Here is a 16,206-nt window from a genome sequence, read left to right on the forward strand (position 1 = left end):
TTAGTACATAATTGGGTATTACATAATAATCCCTCTCTGGTCATCATTATTACAAATGGATATAGTAACAATGATTATTTATTTTTTCACATTTCTTAACAAGGTAGAAAGATATTTTATGTACTATCTCTTATAATAGTGAACCAGTTTAGTATATCAGTCAAAACCATATATTTTAATTAAGTGATAAAAATGCTTTCTAGCACCCCTGTCTAACCCTGCTATTTGTATTGCATTCACAGTAAATGCATTTGCTTATTTACAAATCCCTACCTAGTAACTATCTTTGCCTCCTCATGTCACTGTTTGTCTTTAATCACAACTGTTAGTCAGTTGCTGATATAGCAAGAGACTACCTAAAAGTTTTAATTTCAGTAGATAATATCTTGGTAATGGAAAATATTTCATCAGTTCTCAAAGCCTCGTATATTTAGAATCTCCCTCTCCATGCATTATACCCCAAATCAAACAAACTAGAATCTCATTCTCAAAGTGAAGAAGCATTCAAAGAAGCAATTTGAAATGATCCAAATAGTAGCCATCTCCTAATTATCCCCAGTCAGGAAACACTAAAAATTTGGAGTTAGTGAAATCCAAGTTTTCCTAACTTTTGGTTTTGCTTGTATACCCCAATAAATATTTTTAACAGAAATGTTTATTTACAACAGATCTGTATGTAACAAGTTATATTACATTTTATTTTCCTTGCCTCCCTAATGCTCTATTGTTTTACTGTCCTAAATCTTTACATAATTTATTAAATTTGCCTGTTTCGCTCTCTTGACATTAGATATACCATATTCATTGTTGTAACCACATAGTAGGAACATAGAGTTTCGGTAAATATTTGTTTGAAGGAAGGAATGAATAACTAAAGCAAGGAAAGCAGATTTGGCTCAACTGATAGAGTGTCTGCCTACCACATGGGAGGTCCCGGGTTCAAACACAGGGGCTCCTGACCATGTGGTGAGCTGGCACACATGCAGTGCTGATGCACACAAGGAGTGCCACACCATGCAAGGGTTTGCCCCACATAGAGGAGCCTCATGTGCAAGGAGTGCACCCCATAAGGAGAACTGCCCTGTGTGAAAAAAGTGCAACCTACCCAGGAATGGTGTTGCACACACAAGAGCTGACACAGCAAGATGATACAACAAAAAGAGACACAGATTCCAGGGGCCACTGACAAGAACGCAAGTGGACACAGAAGAACAAACAACAAATGGACACAGAGACCAGACAATGGGCCAGGGGGGAGGGTGGAGAGAAATTAAAAATTAAATAAATCTTTTATAATAAATAACTAAAGCAGAAACTAATATAAAAGCTTATTTTCAAGTAGTTAAGAAGGAAGGAGGAGAGAAGTTATGATCATGGACAATTCCCTGCATATTTGAGATTATTATATAGCTGCTGAATCCTTTATTTTAAAATAAAAATAAGGAACTGCTATTTGACTCATGATAACTTTTCAGATATTCCACCATTCTCAAGTTGAGTTCTTCCTGTGCCTTTTTTTGACTTTACTGTGTTAATTTTGTCCCTTGAAATAAGAACATTAGTTCAATAGAAAATAAATACATCAATATCATTCTAAAAGAAAAAGCTATATTCCATAGTTTCATATTCCACACTTTCTATCCCCTTCAAGCCTCTATCATTTGGAGCCTTTATTAGAATAACACTAATGCTGCCATTTTTTGAGGGTTTTCAGAAGTTTAGGCTTTTTTTTTAAAGAGTTCAGTTCTTTATTGGGCATTTTACAAAAGAGGGGTCTAGTCAAAAAGACCAAAGCCCATGTCATCATCCAATTCTTCAGATTCTTCTCTCTTTGCTTCCACTTTCTTCTCCTCAGACTGGGGCAGCAGTGGTGGGGGCAGGACCTCCCGCTGGTGCAGCATCTGCTGCTGGGGCAGGTCCACCAGCACATTGCAGATGAGGCTCCCAGGGCTGACACTGGCCAGGGCCTTTGCAAACAAGCCAGGCCAGAAAGGTTCAACATTTACACCAGCTGCTTTAATGAGGGCATTGATCTTATCCTCCGTGACGGTGACTTCATCGTCGTGGAGTATGAGGGCCGGGTAGTTGCTGGCAAGCTCAGAGACGGAGGCCATTGTGCGAGAGAGCACCCACCTGCGCAGCGCTGGTTGCTGGATGAAGTGAGGGCCTCACCTCAACGCAGCCTTAGCTTCCTCGGAAGAACCGAGCATCTTAGCAGCAGCTGAGGAAAGGGCCAGCATATTTTTAATATATATTATTGTCCTTAATCCTTACAACAACCAGGAGACAGACAGACATGAAGAAAAGTTGAGTGATCTCAAAGCAAGTGCAGCAATATCTGTATTAGAAAATATGCTTAATTAGGAGGAAGTAGATCCATGCTCTGTTTCCCATTCTGCCACTAACTACCTTGAGGAATTAACTGAAGTAAGTCCATTCCTCTGGAATTTCATTTCTTCATCTATAAAATTAAGGACTTGGACTGCAAGATCTAGCTTTAAATTCCTATGCATATTGCAGTAAAGAGAATGCATTCCAGCCACTCACTTCAAAACCAGAATTCTTAGCAGTGATAAGAATAGCACAGGCGGCTTGCAGTATCATTCCTCAAAAGGGCACTTCCCCTTGGCCCACCCTCCATGCCCAAGATAAGCACATTGTGTAACCGGGTCACATTTTACTTGGGAGAGAGTCTCCTGCTGCCTCCTTGCCCCTTTCTTAGGTTTCCTAGTGTGTTTTCATGGCTAATACTTGACTTCCAGATAAGACACGGGAGGGGCATTGCCATGGAGTCAAGCTATAAAATGTAAAACTGAAGAAGGGTGATAGATGAGTACAACAGCCCTCGAAACTAGGAAGAGCACCGTCCAATACCAGAAACTTTGCTCTGGTTGTGACCGGCCAAAGGGAGGCTTTGCTGGCTGATTAACATGCCAGGAAAGCTAGTACAGGAGACCCTGCAGAAGATTCCTGAATCTTCTAAACGAGTGGAATGGAGGCAGCCACCAGGCAGGTAAAGACGATCTAAGGGGTAGGAACTCCTCTCTGAGGGAAGGTCAGACACACAGAGAGTGGGGAAGGGCTTCTCCAGAGAGAAGTGCTACCTAGAGCCACCAGCACACCTGGCATATTGGAAACTTGAGCAGAGCACTTTTTAACACACTCTCCTGTAAGGGACAAAATCATTTGTAGTATTAAACTCCCCTGCACCCAGGGCTGACCACTCCCACTGTCCCACCCGCCATAGTCCTCGGCCAGCTGAAAGGCAGCCCAGCACCAGGATAAGCAAACACCCCTTCTCTAGGTTAAGGAAGGGGACTGTGGAGAACTCAGTAAAAGTTACTCTTTCTTATCAAGGTTGCTACAAGAAATAGGAAGCAAGTTTTCAAATACCTTGCTTTCAACAAAATTATAAAAAGGCTACTTCAGCTATATTAAGACATAAAGATGATGACCATAAAGATGAGAGACCTTGAGGGCTACTCCATGGAATAGAACATGGAACCCAGAGCCTGACTCTATGAGAGGTAAGAATTTAGTATATGATAAAAACAATGCTTCAGATTGTTGGGAGGAGGGTTATATAGTATGTTCTGGGGTAATTGGGTAAGTATATGTAAAAGAAATAAATTGATCCTTATTCCATTCAACAAATTTAAATTCTAGATAGTCTATAAAGAGTTGAGTATATTTAAAAAACTTACAAAACCACAAAACTTAGGAAACATAGTTGAATGTTTACCTACTATTAGCAGAGTAATTTTGAGGCATAAAATCAAAGATAGAAACCATGAAGGAAAGGACTGACATAGTTAATGATATTAAAATTTAAATTTCTAGGGGAGTGGATATGGCTCAAGCAGTTGGATACCCACCTCCCACATGGGAGGTGCCAGGTTCGGTTCCTGATGCCTCCTAAAGAAGACAAGCAGAGACAATGAGTGGACACAATGAGCAAAGACAATAAGGAGAGAAAATGAGCAAACAGATGAGGGAGCCATCTTGGGGGGGGTTGTTTTTGTACTTTATTTTATTTTTTACTTTATTCATTTATTTATTTAGTTAGTTAGTTAGTTCTCCCTCCTCCTTCCATTGTCTGCTCTCTGTGTCCATTCACTGTGCATTTTTCTATGTCTGCTTGTTTTCTATTAGGCAGCTCTGGGAACCAATCCTGGGACCTTCTAGAGTAGGAGAGAGATGATCATTCTCTTGTGCCACCTCAGCTCCCTGATCTGCTGCATCTCTTATTATCTCTTCTCTGTGTCTTTTTTTGTGGCATCATCTTGCTGCGCCAGCTCTCCACTTGGGCCAGCACTCCTGCGCGGGGCAGCACTCCACACAAGCCAGCACGCCACATCGGCCAACTTGCCACACAGGCCAGCTTGCCTTCACACAGGAAGCCCTGCGCATTGAACCCTGGACCTCCTATATGGTAGAAGGGAGCCCAATTGCTTAAGCTATATCTGCTTCCCTATTTCTGTACTTTAAAACAAACCATAAACAAAATCAAAAGGCAAATGATCCCTGGGAAAAATATAGTGTTATGTATGACAAATAAAGAGCTTTCCCAAACCAATAAGAAAATAATACTGATGTGGGCTATGGGTGGAAGGCTCTTTGTCTCTTCAGAAATAACTAAGCTGTTTGACTTGTGTCTCTTCAGAAATAACTAAGCTGTTTGACTTGTGAGTGTGGAAAGATAAGAGGCTGCAGTCCTGCCCTTAGGGAAAATGGCAAACAGGCTCCAGTCCCAGGAAATGTTTAACAATGCAAGAGCTGTAAACTTTAAGTATTTAGGGGAAATGCAAAAACCAAGGCTTATCTAGAATGTCTGGAGTCCTTGCTAAAAGCTTACCTAAGATGTGGAAGAGATATATGCTAATTGAAGCCTATTGAGAACTGAAACAAAGGGACCATTTGGCCTTTCCTCTCTGTATAAAAGACGTTTGAAAATCTTGTTCGGGGCTCGGGATTCAAACTGAAAGCTCCCGAGTCCGGCCGGCCGTCAATAAACCATTTTTTCCTTCTCAAAATCATTCCTGAGTCCTGGCCTCTCTATACTCAATTAATTGAACTTCTCTTAAATTCCACAACAATACTAGTCCAAAATTAAAAACAGTTAAAGAGCACAAAAATGAAATTCATGAAAACAGAAATGGAAATGTCCAAAGAAGTTCGATATCATTTTAAAAAGGTAAAGCAAGCAAATAAATGAGAAAAATTCTACTCCTTACTTTAGAATTTATGTTACTCTATATCCAAGGTTGATAAGGGATAAAAAAACAAGTACTATTTGAAACAGTATAACATATAAATTGCTCTTTTGGGGAGCGGGTTATATCTGCAGTATTCATCTAAAGCTTAAAAAATTTAACCTGTTATTCCACTTCTAAGAATGTGAAAAAAGAAGTAATTAGAAATGCATCTAAGACTTATGAACAAAAATCCTCATTGCCCAGTTATTTTTAATATGAATATAGAAATAATCTAAATAACCAACAAGAGAAGGATAGTTAAAAGACACCATATCTGGTAAAAAAATTACCATGCTGTCATTTTTAAAAAATCATAGTCCATCAAAACCTATTATTATGTTTCAAAATGTTCAAATATAATGTGAAGTGGAAAAGGCAGGATACAAACCTGTGTTTACAAGAGGATTTCGATTTTTAATAAACAAGATGACTCGATTCAATTTTTAAATGTTAGTTATTTTACGTGTGAGATTATGGCTCCCCCGCCCCCCCACCTTCAACAATTCTCTTTATATTCTACATAATTCAACAATGACCTATGTACTTTGGTAAACCAAAATAAGACAACCAGATAATTAGAAGGAATGCCAAGGCCAAAACTAGGGAAAACTCAGTTGCCTCAGGCTGCCTTCCCCTCCCCACACTCACAAGTACTTCTTTACTAAACTACCCCTTTACAGAGCAGGAGGGGAGGTGGCTTCCCTCAGGTTCCCAAGATAAGGGCACTAAAAGCTGGCTTCCTTCTGGTGACTTGTTAATTAAGGCATTGTGTAAGAGGCCATAATTTACAATATCACCTCAAGTGGGTGCTCTAAAGGAGATAAAGGGTTTCTGATACTTTGTGTTTCTCCAAAGACTGAAACCACACTGGAGGGAAATTACTGGTTTGTTCAGGGGGCAATGACTTTATGATCTTTTTGCTTTGTCACATGTAAAGATAGATCTCATCCTGGCCCAAGATCAAAGTAAATTTAAGATCATCTTCACTGACAACCACCACACCATGGAGCCTAGAGTGATTACAACTGAAAGTGGGAGGATTGCATCCAGCATCCATGTGGAATCTGAGCCTCCTCTTGACATAGAGGTGCAATGGACACAACCAATCCAATGTCCACATAGAAGAGGTGGCATTGGATTGGGAAAAGTGGACATGGTGGCTGATGGGTATGGGGAAAGGCAGGAAGAGATGAGAGGTGGAGGCGTCTTTGGGACATGGAGCTGCCCTGGATGGTGCTTCAGAGGCAATCACCGGACATTGTAAATCCTCACAGGGCCCACTGGATGGAATGGGGGAGAGTATGGGCCATGATGTGGACCATTGACTATGAGGTGCAGAGGTGCCCAAAGATGTACTTACCAAATCCAATGGATGTGTCATGATGATGGGAACGAGTGTTGCTGGGGGGGGGAGAGGTGGGGTGGGGGGGGTGGGGTTGAATGGGACCTCACATATATATTTTTAATGTAATATTATTACAAAGTCAATAAAAAAAAAAAAAAAAGATCATCTTCACTGAACCAAGCTGTATATCTGCAGATATTTTTCACTGAGAGAAATGCATTTTCTCTTTGGAAGTTCAGGGTAGGCTCCTGATCGGGGAGTAACCGTTGGCGGGAGTCACCCTGAGAACAGGAAGGTTCCTGGTTCAGACCACAAGCTGGGGAGACAGGGTGACACCTGTTGGAAGAGCTTGGGTTGTGGACTGAAAAACGGCCGTTTATAGTTTTCAGTTTAGTTTTCTGTGCTTTGCAAACCTCTTTTCTTTTCCTCCAGCCTTCAGAAAAGTCTTCTTGAGGTTTATAGACTCACTTAACAATCATCATGGGGAATCTGAAGCCAGCAAATGAATTTGCATGGGGGAAATGGGAAAGGAGTTGTAGCGCATTGAACAAATTCCAGTCTCAAGACAAATGGTGACAGGCACAAAAATCATGCAGTGAGATCTCAACACCATTGACTGGTAGAAGTGACAGTTGGACACTGTATCAATCTGCCAAAGAGGTTCTGATACTAAGTACCAGGACTCTGTTGGCTTTTATAAAGGGTATTTATGTGGGGTAAAAGCTTACAGTTAAAGAGTCCAACTCAAGTTTGCTTTCTCACCAGTCATTTGCCACGTTTTTTTTTTTTTTTTTTAAAGATTTATTTATTTATTTAATTCCCCCCCCCCACCCTGGTTGTCTGTTCTTGGTGTCTATTTGCTGCGTCTTGTTTCTTTGTCCGCTTCTGTTGTTGTCAGCGGCACAGGAAGTGTGGGCGGCGCCATTCCTAGGCAGGCTGCTCTTTCTTTTCATGCTGGGCGGCTTTCCTCACAGGTGCACTCCTTGCGCGTGGGGCTCCCCCACGCGGGGGACACCCTTGCGCGGCACGGCACTCCTTGCGCGCATCAGCACTGCGCATGGCCAGCTCCACACGGGTCAAGGAGGCCGGGGGGTTTGAACCGCGGACCTCCCATATGGTAGACGGACGCCCTAACCACTGGGCCAAAGTCCGTTTCCCATTTGCCACGTTTTGAAGCAAGATTGTTGCCAATCTCTGGCTGGTCTCAGCCTTCCCCTCTAGGCTTCCTCTTCCCTTGAGGCTTTGTGCTTAAGTGAGGTCTTCTCCCTCCTAGCATAGGGCTTGTATCTCAGGGATTCCTTTCTCAGTCTTGGCTCTCTTCCCAATCCCAGCTGTAAGCTATGAGGCAAAATGGCTCATCTCTCCCCGGGGCTTCAGCTGTTTGAGCCTTCTTCTTTCTGTCACATGGCTAGATCAAAAAGTCCTTGTGACTGAGCTTTTCTCTTCTTGTGTGAGTGTCCATTTATATGAGTCACACCCACTAATGTAGTCAAATTTTAAAAAAACCCTAACTCAATCTTAACAGGTAATTTAATCAAAGACACTTCAGCTGAATTTAATGCAAAGGCTATCATACCCAGAGGAAGAGATTAGTTTACAAATATAATCTCTCTTTTCTGGAACTCGTCAAATAATTTCAAACTGCCATAGACACAAGGACAGAATGGGGAACATATAAATTTTCCTGGAGAATAAAGCTGCTGTCATAGGTTGAATAGTTGCCTCCAAAAGGCAAATCCTGTGATTTGACCTTACAGTATTTGGAAAGCAGGATTTTTACAGATGTAATTAAGTTAGGGATCTTGAGATGATCTTGGATTATCAGGTGGGACCAAAATCCATTGGCAATTGTACTTATAAGAGGCACATACAGAAAGAAGAGGAGAAGGCTATGTAAACATGGAGGCAGAGATGGAAATTAAACAACCACAAACCAAGGAACATTGAAGGAGCTACCAGAAGCTGGAGGAAGTAGGGAAGGATTTTCCACTGGGGCCTTCAGAGACAGCACAGTCCTACCAATACCTTCATTTCAGGCTTCTGGCCTCCAAAACTGTGAGAGTACAAATTTCTATTTTTTAAGCTTCCAAGTTTTTGGTAATTTGTTACAGCAGCCCTAGGAAATGAATATAACTGGTAAAAGACTATACTTCCTGGACTCTGGCAGGGTAGGGCTTGGGCTGTTGTTTTCAATATACTTAATTGTAGTGTGGCACCCAAACAAGGCATATCAGGGATATGCCTTTTAACATTCTTTTAAACATTATTCCAGGCACACACATTTTTGAAAAATTATTTCACCATTTTCTTTTCAAATTATTTCTGGAGATTTGGCATCAGATCTACAAAGTTAGAAGAATAATAGTATTTCACTGATATTTTGCATTATGGATTTTATTCTGATATATTGCTACTTATTAACCAAAATTTGTCAGTTTGGCTAAATAATGTCAGTTAGTATTTGTCGCTGCAGTGCTCATTTTCTGGTGAGACAGACATATCTCAGATAGATTTACACCTCTATCTCCCTGTTTTAGTTTCCCAACTCCTAAAACAAATGTCGTACCGTGGGGTGGTTTATACGATGAGAATTTATTGGCTCATGGTTTTCAGGCTCAGAGAGGACTGTGGCATTCTGAGGCTGGCTGCCAGTGATCCTTGGTCCTTGACTTTTCCATCACATGGTGATGTGGGCTATGGGTGGAAGGCTCTGTGTCTCTTCAGAGATAACTAAGTTGTTTGACTTGTGGGTGTGGAACGGTAAGAGGCTGCAGTCCTGCCCTTAGGGACAGTGACAGCGGCTCCAGTCCCAGGAAATGTTTAACAATGCAAGGGCTATAAACTTTAAGTATTTAGGGGAAATGCAAAAACCAAGGCTTATCTAGAATGTCTGGAGTCCATGCTAAAAGCTTACCTAAGATGTGGAAGAGATATATGCTAATTGAAGCCTATTGAGAACTGAAACAAAGGGACCATTTGGCCTTTCCTCTCTGTATAAAAGACGTTTGAAAATCTTGTTCGGGGCTCGGGATTCAAACTGAAAGCTCCCGAGTCCGGCCGGCCGTCAATAAACCATTTTTCCTTCTCAAATCATTGCTGAGTCCTGGCCTCTCTATACTCAAATAATTGAACTTCTCTTAAATTCCACAACATTTTTGGCGACTCTGGTGGGACAATAAATGAAGGCCAGAGACGGTAGCATTTTGCTGCCCCTTCCAAATCCCCGAGGAAGCCGGGAGGACTCGGGTGAACCCCAAATCTGGGCGCCCCTGGATTAAAATTTGATCCAGAAAAGATGTGGGCTCCACCAGAATCTTCCCGACAAAATCGAGGGTAATGGAAGGTCTGAAGAGAAAGATTCTGGGAATGAAAAAGAACTCCGAACATGGAAGAAGGTAAGACTCCCCGGGTGAGCACAGTCTGGAAGGCCCTAGCTTTAATTGCTAGGAAGGGGAGGCTGATCACCTCCCGAGAGAACCCTAGTAGCCCCAGAAGGCTGGGGGGAAGCCGTTCTCTCTAGGCTTGGGAAAAGGAGGAAAACCGGGGAAAAGCCCTGGTGTTTTGGGTTTGTCTAACTGCATGTTAGAATCTGGTACTGGTCTTATATCCACTAAAGGAGTGGAGTCTCGATTTTAATAGGAAGGGCTATTTATAGGTTCAAGTCCTAATGTCCTGGAAATTGGTCTAGATTAAGGGAAACAAAACTTAGTTACATGAAAATGGATCCGCTTTTCTGGTGGAGCTTGGTCTGGGTGTAAAGTTTAAACAGTGGAAAAGTCTAGCTGAAATCTTTTGTTATGGTGCTAATTTGTGAATGAATTTGCTTTATACCAAATGTTAAGTGTTCTGAGGTTTGTGATGGCTGTGGGGGCAGCCATAGTGAAAATAAATATATAAAAGGTGGGTCAAAATAGTGACCTTTGTGCTTCTGTCTGTGTCAGCTCAAGGCTAGTGTTGGAGTTGTGTCCTTATGTAAAGTGGAATTACAGCTGAGCTGGAGCCCTCCCTTGCCATTGGCAAGGGAGTGAAATGATTCTGGGGCAAAAGCTGAGGAGTCTGGATGTTTGCGGAGTCTAGATGTTTGTGCATGCTCTGCTGTCTTGTCTCTGGTCTGGCCCTTTGCCGGGGCTTGGAGGCCATCTGTGTCTGCGCCACGCACCCAAGTTTGTTGGGGATGTCCCAGTCAGGGTAGCTGGGTCCCTGGGAGAGTTGCCAAATTTGAGTAGGTTCTGTCTGCCCATTTTGGCTGAAAGCTGGAAAGGGGAGAGCGGCTTGCCCCTTTCCAGTGAGTCCACCCTTCTATTCATAAGCCGCATTCCTGTTTGTTGTGCGCCTGACTGCCTGGAAGGGGGGGGAAGTGAAGAGGGTGAAAAGCAGAATCAGAATAAATGCGGTAAAGTTCCCTCCTTAGGGTGTCAAAGCCAAAATACCTTTGCATTCTGCTCAGGTTCTTAGAAGGTATTGTAGTAACCTTAAGTAAGAGAATGTGTTCTGTGAAGGTAAAATTTGTCTTAAGGGTATAAATATAAAAGTTTTACAAAGCATTGTTTATGGTATTTAAGTGGCTAATTGCAGAAAGTCATTATTTAACAAAACTGAATTGATAATAATAATAATAAAAGGCAATTTTATAACAAACTTATTCGGCAGCCAATCTCCCCTGCCAACTTGCTTCCAAAAAAACTGTTTCTGGTATTACATGCTACTAAGTATTTAAAGTGAAGAAAAGTTCATTATTTTAACAAACTTGTTTAGTATTAATGGCAATTATATGTTTTAAGAAGTTTGCCTGGTAACTTAGTATGTGAGATATATGGAGTGTTTTTTATTGTTAAGGAAACAGAAGATGATTTTGTCCTAAGATAAAATGATTGATTATTGGAAAGAGTAGAGTATGGGACAGAACCTGAATGAATACTGAAAGTGTAGAAGGTTTGTGGAAGGAAAATTTTTATGATTAAATTGAGTAAGATCAATATACAAAGAAAATCTTTTATCAATAGCTTCTTGTGCTTTAACCTCATCATATCCTCAATGTTTGAAAAAGAGTCTTACCTCTTATAAAAGAACATTTTATGTTCTAGAAATCAAATCCTGAAAAGTAGCCTTTTATTTCAAACTAACTGCAAGAGATTTATTCTTTTACTTTAAAGGAAAAATTAAAGTAATGGTTAAGTTCATTTAATATGTTATAAGTTGAATGAAAGGTATTTAAAGGTGTTATAAAATTAATAGGTTTTTAAAAAATTAATAAAAACTGTAACTAAGAGTTAAAATCATTTATAAATGCATTTATATTATAAAACAGTGGAAAGACAATAACTGAGATTATAGCTGGGTGAATTTAGCCTGAAACTATTATTTAAGTGTAAATTCTACACTAACCTTTCCTTTGTTTATGGTTACTTCAAGCCTAACCTCACCCTTTGCCTTTGCCTATGGTTATTTCATAATTGAGAAGAGCTGGGACATCACTGTCTCCTCTCCTGGTATTAGTAACCCTTTCTCTCATGAATTCAAGTGTAAACTAAATAAATTGCTGCCTGATAGAATAAGGTTAAATGGCCACTGGAGTTTTATTATCTCCAAAACCAAAAAGGGGGGTGGAGGGGGAGAAGTCTCCTGCCTTGACGCTCAGTGTTCCTAAGAGTGGCAATTCATGAGAGAAGGCAGTCTGTCTCCCTGAGGCTTCAAATAGCCTCAGTAAATATATATAAAATTAATCTTGTTGCTTATCCAAAATTCTGCTAATTTCAAAGTAAAATATAAAGTTCTAAAACAAAATGGTGCTAAGGCATTGAGAACATTTTGGTTATTACAATCCATTAAGTAAGAAAGAAAATTCTTGTGGTAAACTGCATGGTCATAGTGCAAATTAAGAAGAGTTTCAAAAGTCTTTGAAAAGTTTAAAGTAACTAAAGTCATGTTGTTGTGTCAAACTATTCATGTCTGCCTATTTGCTCAAATTGTTGAGGTTAAATATGCAGTTATATAAGTAATATGTATTTCTGGACCCCTAATTAATTAAGCTAAACAGTATATAAAATGCAAATTATAAGTAATATCAATGAGTTGTGTTTGTGTCTAACTCTTTGTGTCTGCCCATTTAAAAAAAAAAAGCTCAATGTATGTCTTTATACATCAGGATAATATCAAATTAACAAATAAAAATTCTTAAAAGAGGTCTATTCAAATTGTTAAAAATTAAATATGCAGTTATATTTATAAATATTCTTAAAGCCCAAATTAAACTAAGCAGGATGAAAAAGTCATAGAAATCTGATTATGGAAACAATTGGAAAAGGGCCTCCTCTTTGCAAGAGCTTTTAAGGCAAGACTAGGTGTGGCAGATTAAACCTATCTACTAGGCTAGGGAATTAAGAATCAGTTTGCCTGGTAATTTCCCAGTTTAAACCTTTGTCAGCCATAATTGCAAAAAAAAAAACAAAAAAACAAAGATTAAGTTAATTTTCACATAAGAAAAATGTTGATGTAACCTGGCGGCCTGCTGCCTCAGTCTCCCACTCCCGGGTTGGACAGCAGTGGAGGAGACCAGTTTAGGCCAGTCCTAAGGGCAGTGGAAGGATGCCCAAGAAAGAGCTAACTAAGTCGGTGCCATTTCAGCACTAAATTCTATTCCTTATTTGACAAAGGGGGGAGCAGGTAAAAACTAAAATGGTTGGAATGTGATAGAAGAAGCAGTTAAATCAAACTTTTGCGTGGGAAAGTTAAATCTCAGATAAGCTGTAACTTCTGAAGTATCCAATCTATGGAAAAACAGGAAGAGCTTGCATGCTAGGCTTAGGGGTATAAATTGTGTCATTTTTCTTTGTTCGTGGCACCAGCCATCTCTGACTCTGCACCCCTTCTTGCAAGATTGAGAATAAATTATTTTCTTCTCCACAATCTGGTGAGCCTTAATTTCTTCCAGAAGATTTCTTTCCAATGAAATAAAGGTAATTAGTGGCTCTATTAACAAATTTCAGTAAGTAAAGGAAAGTCCATAAAAACTATGGAGAGATCTTTCCTGGGTTATGATTTTAAAAAATTAAGTAATTGTGTAATGTGTTTTAAAACCTGGTAGTCAGTATGCATGTGTTTTAAAACCTGGTAGTCAGTATGCTTTTAATTTAATAATTTTCATAACTTAAAGAAAAGAAGTTTTTAGCTTCCTGTAAGGGAAAAAGAGAACATTCCTTGCATAAACTATTATAGTTTCAATTTTATTTAACTTGAGTGTAATCTCCCATAGTTAATTTATAAACTAAATTAACATTATATGTACAAAATCTTTACAGTAATGAAAATTGTAAGTTCACATTGGTGAAATTAAGCTAAAGGAAAAAGATTGTAGATATGCTCTCTTAAATAAAGAGTAAATTTCTTTCATTGGTAATTGTAATTTAATAAGTTTATTTAAACATGAGGTGGCTAGTCAATGTGGTTATAGTCAATTATAAAGAGTTTGTAAAACATCTTCCAAACTGAAAATGTTTAAATAGTTCTAGTTGTAGAAGTCATTGTTAACTAAAGAAACTTAGATTGGTATTGGTAGCAGAAATAACTTCATGATAATAAACCTGTCTGAAGGCCACTGCAAAATACACATTTAAGTAAATGGTAATAAAAAGTTGTCTTGATTCTATTGGAAATATTCTGTTTTCATTCTAACAATGAAAAATAATATTTTTCCTCTATTACTAAAGTAAAGTACCTACTGTTATCTTCATAGTAAAATTGTGTAAGTAAATAGTCATTTGATATATGTATTGCGTTAAGTTGTTTAAAATATATATAAAACAAGGAATAAACTTTAACATTGTCAAACTCTTGTGCATTCGAACCAGGCCTTGTATACATTACAGGTGGCCTCTCCATGTGAGTTATTGGCTAGGCTGGTCACTGACCCCTCAATTAAAAATATGTGCTTATCAGTCTCTGGTTCTGCTCCTGAAGTTGATGGAAACTATATTGCAGTTTCAAGCTCCTGCAGCCAATAATGACTCGGTACAGCCAAGTGTACAATGGATATCGCTTACAGACTGGCACTGTTCCATGGTGCCAGAGAGCGCTATGCACCAGGCTAGTAGAATACTGGAAAATCTCTCTAAGATGAAGGATGCTGCAACTTGCTCACTGCGTTGAAGAACATGCTAAGTGGAGCCATGATACCAGGATACTGTAAGTGAAACTTAAACACAATTGGCATTATGGCCTGCTCTCATGGAGAGATTGTTGTGGAATTTAAGAGAAGTTCAATTATTTGAGTATAGAGAGGCCAGGACTCAGGAATGATTTTGAGAAGGAAAAATGGTTTATTGACGGCCGGCCGGACTCGGGAGCTTTCAGTTTGAATCCCGAGCCCCGAACAAGATTTTCAAACGTCTTTTATACTGAGAGGAAAGGCCAAATGGTCCCTTTGTTTCAGTTCTCAATAGGCTTCAATTAGCATATATCTTCCACATCTTAGGTAAGCTTTTAGCATGGACTCCAGACATTCTAGATAAGCCTTTAGCATATTTGGTTTTTGCATTTCCCCTAAATACTTAAAGTTTATAGCCCCCGCATTGTTAAACATTTCCTGGGAGTGGAGCTGCTGCTAGTCCCCAAGGGCAGGACTGCAGCCCCCCACCGTTCCACACCCACAAGTCAAACAACTTAGTTATCTCTGAAGAGACAAAGAGCCTTCCACCCATAGCCCACATCAAGATAACATGTAAAGTATTACAAACCTGAAACTCAAAACTAATAATTGCAACTCTGAATCCTTATGCATTAAGTAATACATTAGTTAATATTAAGTGCTGCACTTTTATCCTGTACTAAATATATGCCTAATAATTGTAATGTTATCTTTTCTATTTTGGATCAAGTGCAGAAGTATATTAGACATGTTAAATTCCTGGTAAAATCATTTTCTAAACAGTTAATAACATGTCTATAGAATAAGGTGGTAGTCTCAGCCAGTCTCAGTTAGCAAAAGTGAGGCTTGCTTGCTGATGGTGAGTCACCTATTGAACAAGTCAAAATTGCTAGAAATTGTACAATGAAAACCAAGGTGTAAAAATCTTTATTCTGTAGTTTTCCCACAGGTGAAAACTAAGAGTATTTCCAAATTAGTGTTCTAATCCTGAGTGAAGCCAGTTGCCCAAGGAGTGCCAGTTCACCAGGAGCATCTGACAGAGCGAATGAGTGTCAATCATTGAACAGCTTGGAATGTGTCTTCAGACAAAGCTAAGTGTCTGTTGCAATTTCTCTCTAAAGATGGATAACTTAAAAAAATTATATATGCTGTTCCCACCAGCTTTTAAGGAATGCCATCTTTATAGGCACCTAACCTTGTCTACCTCTGTAATCCAATGTGTCCTCTTTTAAAAACAGGTATTCCAAATTTTTAATTAAGTTTGTTTCTTTCAGAGTGAACATCTTATTAACCATATGAAAACTTCATCCAACTTCGCACAGAATGCCAGATCCATCTTCCTCCAGTTAGAATAAATTAAAGAGTTTTTATACCTTATTAGGCAATGACTACAGCCCATGGCCAGCAGGAAGCAGTTACAGAAAAGAGATCGTCTCCCTTCAGCACCCCTTTTAAATTAAAGG

At 39.5% G+C, this 16,206-nt stretch overlaps 1 pseudogene; it reads right to left on the bottom strand.

The window, feature by feature from the left end:
* Nucleotides 1–1,775: 1,775 nt before the first annotated feature.
* LOC101412076 (large ribosomal subunit protein P1 pseudogene) lies at nt 1,776–2,114 on the bottom strand (annotated as a pseudogene).
* Between the last annotated feature and the right edge of the window lie 14,092 nt (nt 2,115–16,206).

The sequence above is a fragment of the Dasypus novemcinctus genome, chromosome 15 (assembly GCF_030445035.2).
Source record: "Dasypus novemcinctus isolate mDasNov1 chromosome 15, mDasNov1.1.hap2, whole genome shotgun sequence".
In the NCBI taxonomy this organism is placed as follows: Eukaryota; Metazoa; Chordata; class Mammalia; order Cingulata; family Dasypodidae; genus Dasypus; species Dasypus novemcinctus.